Below are 6500 nucleotides of genomic sequence, written 5' to 3'. Positions count from 1 at the left end.
CTCTGAATTTTAAACAGGCAGGCGATTTGGATGCAGGTGGTCCTCAAGCCACACAGTTGGAGAAAAACAATTAGTCTCCTACCTCTCCGATAATGTTCCTAAAAAGAGTTTTCTTTCACATTGAGGAAAATTGACATAGTATACATTTCATGAAACATGTTTCTTCTAAGCTAGGTAAATACCCTCGAGTAAATAGTTCCTCTTCAGCATAGTAAGAATGACTGAGTGCCACACGGCACATGTCATCTCAAGGAGATGGCCCAAGGCATCACCGATTGACAGTAACAGCAGCAACCTCACCACTTTATTCCTCTGTCCCGCAAGCCCATTCCAGAAGACACGTTTCCTTTGGCCTGCATCAAGGAAAAAAATGTACTTGTCAGCATTTAAAGGCTGCGAGCTTGCATGTAAAATCTGGACTGCTAGTTTCTGCAGAAGGATTAGAGGAGCCCGACAATCGGATGCCAGGTCCGGCCTGGAACTGTCTGCAGGGAGCCAGACGCTTCCTCGGCTCATGGACTGTGGCCCTAGCGGGGGGGCAAGCACATTCCCTCGGGACCAAACATCCCCCCAACACCACGAACTCTGCTCAGGCAGCGCCCCCGCCGCAATCCTCGGGGCTTTGCTGCAAGGTGGGGTACACCCCATCAGACCTTCTCCTCCCCTTCATGAAAGACCCGGAATCCCGAGGCTGGAAAGCGGGGAACGTGCAGATCGACCCCGCGGAGACCAGTAAGAACCCATCCAAAGCACAGCCCGCTCCGCTCACTTTCCAGAAAGGGCTCTACCCGTCCCCTCGAGGGCAGCTAGGTGGGAGCTCCCGAACCTGTCCCCAACGCTCTGGGCTTACTTGGGCCAGAGCACCGGAGGCGGACGCCGCGACACACAGAGCCTGGAAAACTGCAGCGCTCAAAGGGCCAGACCATTCAATTTGCGCGGGATAACTCTCGTCCCGCCCAGCGGAAGTGACGTCAGAGCGCAATCCGCGCCGCCAGCTCCGCCTCCAGCCGCCTCCCCGAGTGCCTGCCTTGGCGGATGCGGCCAAGGCCCGAAGCCCTGCGGCTCCGAGCGTGGCTGCCGGCCGGAACCCCATGCCGCGTTTTGGAGGGGTGGGCGGAGCTGGAACTGACGGCCAACAGGGAACGGCGCCCGGGAAGTTGGGCGTTTCGGTCTCGCCGGGGCTGCTGGGAGTTGTAGTTCTCTCCGGACTGTAGCCCCCGATCTGGGCTGCTGAAGTTCAAAGAGCGCCGCCGCGCGATTGTGTTGAAGATTTTAAAACCTACGAAAGGATTCCAGGGATACAGGAGATGCAGCTTGTGTTTGAATATTCTTTGGACCCTTTCTGTAGACTTTGGGAAGGGAGCGAGCGGGCGCTTAGTAAGAAATCCGAGAAAGGACAAAGAGCATCTCCTTGACCAAACTCTACCCAGACTCCTCTGAGCCCTCTTCTCAACTAGGCCTCAACCTTGGCCTGTAAAGACTTGAACGAACACTAACATAGCTAAAGGCCACATCCCTAAGGTGACTCTAGCCCCCTTTAAAGTGCCTGCCTGTGAAAAGGCTGCCAAGAGAATGTACCGTTTGTTCCAGCCAACACCCGAAGAAAGGCCCATCTCCCAGCATCTGTAGGAGGGTAGGAACCTCAGCCCCATAAGCACCGCTGAGCAATACCAGGTGAGTCTAATACCAGGTGAGCCTTACTAACTCTTCCCTCCCGATTTTGGAAATTTTCCCCTGACTCTACTGAGCCCCCAATTCACCCCCGTCCCCACTCCCTCATTTCTCTCTTTAAACCACCCAGTCATCTCTGTACAGATTGAGTTGAGTTCAATCCACCCTGGACTCTTCCTGTTGCAATAGAATTACTGACTAAAATCTGTCCTCACCACTTTACCTAGTGTCCAGCTTTGTTTATCTTTGACATAAATCAGGGGAAACTTTATAACCAAACAATCATGAAAATGGTTCTTATGGTGCATAGACTTTGAAGACATTTTGGACTTTGGTGGCCACTTGGGACCAGGCTTCCAGTCCTCATAACGCTAGACCTGGTTGCTGTCCTCTTTTCTCAGGGATATTGTGGTTTAAAACAGAAATGAGAAGAAACTTAGGCCAGAGATGGGCAGGGATAATTATTAAGACTCAATTTAAGGAGCTGGGGAAGAAGTGAGCATATATATATTAAAATGCTCCTATTTTGAGTATCTTCTCTGCATATATCTCTTATCCTAAGTTTTTCCATGATTGGTCTAACATCTGTCATGCCAACATACTACCTCAGAAATTGTTGAAAAGGTGACACTTTGGAGGAATGTGCTCAGTGGAAACTGGGCTGCCTTCTATTCTGTTCTGGTCTTTACAGCTGAGACTAGGAGAGGAGTTCAGAAAAATGATCTTCCCTTGCTCTTGCAACAGCTATGGTTAATCTCACCCTGGACCAGCTTGAAACTGACTATAGGGGGAGGTGGGGGACAGTTGCAAACTGCAGTTTGTTAAAGAGGAACTTAAATGTGAGTGGAGTGTGTTTGTAGAGAAGTGTACTTACAGTCATTGGACTATCCAGCTATAGTATTTACTTCAGTACATTGGATCCAACCAAGAATATGCCACACATAGGGGTGTTAGGAAGAAACCCAAACATCAAAAAGGTGCCCATTCCAGCCTCACGGAATCCATCATGAAACTAACATATGAGGACTGCACTACCGTTTGCCTCCCAGGGTTCCAGACTGCATTCTTGGCTGCGGTGTTTGAAGACTGAAACTAAGAAGGAAAACAGTTAAAAATAATTTCACTAAACAGAATATTTATACTCTTTGGGAGGACAAAGCCATCCGAATCAGTTCATGCGGTAATTTACTACAGGCCTTAACCACAATGCCTATCAGTGCTAGGTGGTGTGGGGAACACAAAGAAATGGTCCCTGTCTTCAAGCAGCTTAGGATCTAGTTCTGCACACAGAACATATACTTATCCAAAAGTTAAATCACAAATCATGATGGTGTGTGAATAAATTCAGAAACGAGTGTTACAACCTATACATTCTCAGCATACGACTCATTTCCAGTGTTATGGCTCCCAGAAGCCTTCCCTGACAAGTACCCAAACACCCTGTGATGACCTTGACCCTGACACTTCTCATACTCTCTATTTTAATTGACTTTGTCCACCAGATTTAGCAAATAATAATACAGGCCCAGTTAAATTTGCATTTCAGATAAACATATACATTTTAGTGTATGTCTAATATGATATTTGGAACTAAAAAAAAAGTACATTTTTATCTGAAATGCAAATTTAACTGGGCATTTTCAGTTGACAGCATGAAAAGGCTTTTTTTCAGAGACCAATTTCCCTTTAAGCCAGGGAGACACAGAACTGGGATGAACTCAAGTGCTGGGCCAGTGAGCAGCCTTTTGTCATAGAGTTGTGAGGACTGTGTTTTCATTTTTTTTCCTCTGTTGCGCTCAATATGAAAATGTTAAAAATGGGATTCTTAAAGTATGAAAGTGAAGATGATGATGGAAAAGTGAACAATAGTGGTGATTGTTACATAGACATGGAACAGAATGTTTTTTTTTTCTCTGACCATTAGCAACTCTAGTTTTCTAACTGAGGAACTTATTCTTAGGTGGTCAGTTATGTAGCTCAATTAGTGTGATTTTTATTTACATTTAATTGTTTTTACATTTTTTAATTATTTTAATTGGATGACTTTTGTTTTCATTGTATTTTTACAGTTACCTCTGTGATTGGCAAGAGATACCTAAAGTATTAATATGAAATTTGCTTTCTAAGTAAGTTAAAAATGAGTCCATTTAAAGAAAACTATTAAGGAATTAATAGGACAGGTGTTTCTCATTCAGGGCAAATATGACTAAGTGAAATTTCCCAAACAGTCATTTCTCCCATCTTTAAAATAACCGTTTGGCTATTGTCTTATTTCTCAGCTCCTCTTGTGGTAAAATTTCTTGAAAGAGTTGTCTGTCCTTGCTATCTGAAGTTCTTCCATTCACTGCTGTATATTTTTTTCTTTTTAAAAATTGATGTATAATGTCTGTGCAGAAAGTTGCACAAATGCTAAGTGAATTATCACAAAATAAACGCACCTTATTACCTCCTCTCGGCTCTCCCAGAACACCCCTTATGCCTGCTTTCTAATAACAAATATCTCTTTCTTCTCCAAAGGTAACGATAATGTAATCTGTCTTCTAACTGCAAAACTGTGTTAGCTTTTGCCTTATTTGTAAAGTGTATATAAATGGAATTATGCAGTTTTTATTACTGAATGCTTGGCCTCTTTTACCTAACACTGTAAGATTCACCCATGTTACTGAGAGAAGCTGTAGTCTTTCTTCTTTTCTGTGTCTATGTATTGGGTTGTCGGAAAAGTCATGACGTACTTTGTCTGTGTTTTTGAAAAGTCATTTATTTATATAAAGAGCAAAGATCAATCAATGATATATTGCCCGTTTTGTTCGATCACCTTTTGCCATCTTTCAGTGAGCTTCATAATTCCTCGTTCATAGAAGAACTTGTCTTTATTTGTGAAAAACTGAACAAGGTGCTGATTTACAGCCTCATCTGAATTGAACATTATACCATGCAAGGAGTTTTGAAGAGAGCAAAATAAGTGGAAGTCTGACGGCACAAGGTCAGGTGAGTATGGTGGGTGTGGCAACACATCCCATCCAAGCTCCAATAATTTTTGATGGGTGATCACTTGTGTGTGGTCTCGCGTTGTTGCTATGGAACACAATTCTTTTACAATTAACAAGCTCTGGATGTTTCTGGATGATGGATTCGTTCAAACTGTCCAATTGCTGACAGTGCACATTTGAATTGATTGTTTGGTTCATTGGTAGGAGCTCAAAAAACACGATACCTTTAAAATCCCACCACACTGAGAGCATAACCTTCCTCTGATGAATGTCTGCTTTCCATGTCGTTTGAGGCGAATCATCATGTCAGGACCAAGACCGTTTGTGCACCACATTGTTGTAAACAATTCACTTCTCACCACCAGTTATCAGTCACTTCAAAAAAAGATCATTTATGATGACCTTTATAATATCATAATGAGCATATTGCAGATGTTTATACGCACTGTCAAATGAACTTTGAGTTCATGCGGAACCCAAATATCGAGCTTGCTTACGTATCCCAGCTTCTTCAGGTGGTCGTGAACGCTTGAGTGATGAATGTTCAATGTTTCTGCAGTCTCTCACATCGTGTAACGTGGGTCTTACTCGATCAATGCCTTTATTTTGTCGTCATCAACCTTGGTGGGCCTCCCTGACCAAGGAGCATCGTTAAGATCAAAATCACCAGCACGGAATTTCATGAACCATCATTGGCACTGACATTCTTGTAGAGCATTGTCACCGTAAACTTTATGTAACTTTTCACAAGCTTGACACCCGTTCTTCCCTTTATGGAAGTAAAACAGTAAAATATGGCAAAAATGCACAGTTTGGTCTTCCATCTTCCACTTGTTGTAAAATCTCCCAAACTCAACCAAATCGCTCAGTTTTTTTTAGAATGAAGCTAGAACTGTCAGGTGTCAAATGATATAGCAATAACATAGATGCAAATGACTCTAGTACTTCCAAAAATGAACTAGTGCCATCTGTCGCAAACATGCATCATGACTTTTCCGACAACCCATTAGAATTGTATTATATATTATAATTTGTCCATTATGCTGCTGATAGATAAAGTGTTGTTTTCAGGCTTTGGCTATTGTTTATAATGCTTCTGTGAAAGTGCTTGTAAATTCCTGCTCATGTTACTTCAAACTGCTTCTACTCTTCTCTTGTTTACTCCACTTTAGCCGCACTCTCTTCCTTGAACATTCCAGCTACATGCCAACCCTGAGGCCTTTGCATGTGTGGTTCCTTCTGCCTAGAATGCTTTTCCACTAGATAGCCACAACTCACTCCTTCAATTCTCTCAGGACTTTGCTGGTAAGTTTTCTCTCAGTGAGCTTTGAGTAGTATAGCTATTTGCAAAGTTGTTTAACAGTAAAATTAAACAAAAACATATCGACATGAGTATTATTGGAACTATCTGGGACATAGGTTGCAGAAAGAATAAATGTTGGCTTTTATTCCCTACTATAGAGGAAATACTATTTTAAACAAGCCTCTCTTTCTTTCCTTTGGAAAAAAACTATGTACTTCATTTACATAAAATTATAGTTCCAAAAAATCATATAGCTGACCGCAGAATATACATTTTCGAGAAATTGGCAAAGATATTTGGCAAAACTCTCTTTTAGGGGATGGGTCTATTAGGATAAACATTCACTCTCTATCTAAATAATACATTTTACTATGAGAGCCCTGAGTTATAAGACATAGGAAGCACTTAGTATGTTTCAGGTTTGTTGTATATGTTTTACCTGCTGTACTTGTTTAACACTCATAGCAATACTACGAGGCTGGTGAATTTATTATCCCCGTTTTACAAATGAGACAATGGTTCTGCAAAGGAATCTG

The sequence above is a fragment of the Hipposideros armiger genome, unplaced genomic scaffold (genome assembly GCF_001890085.2).
Source record: "Hipposideros armiger isolate ML-2016 unplaced genomic scaffold, ASM189008v1 scaffold_113, whole genome shotgun sequence".
Lineage (NCBI taxonomy): Eukaryota > Metazoa > Chordata > Mammalia > Chiroptera > Hipposideridae > Hipposideros > Hipposideros armiger.
This window is presented reverse-complemented; position numbering follows the sequence as displayed.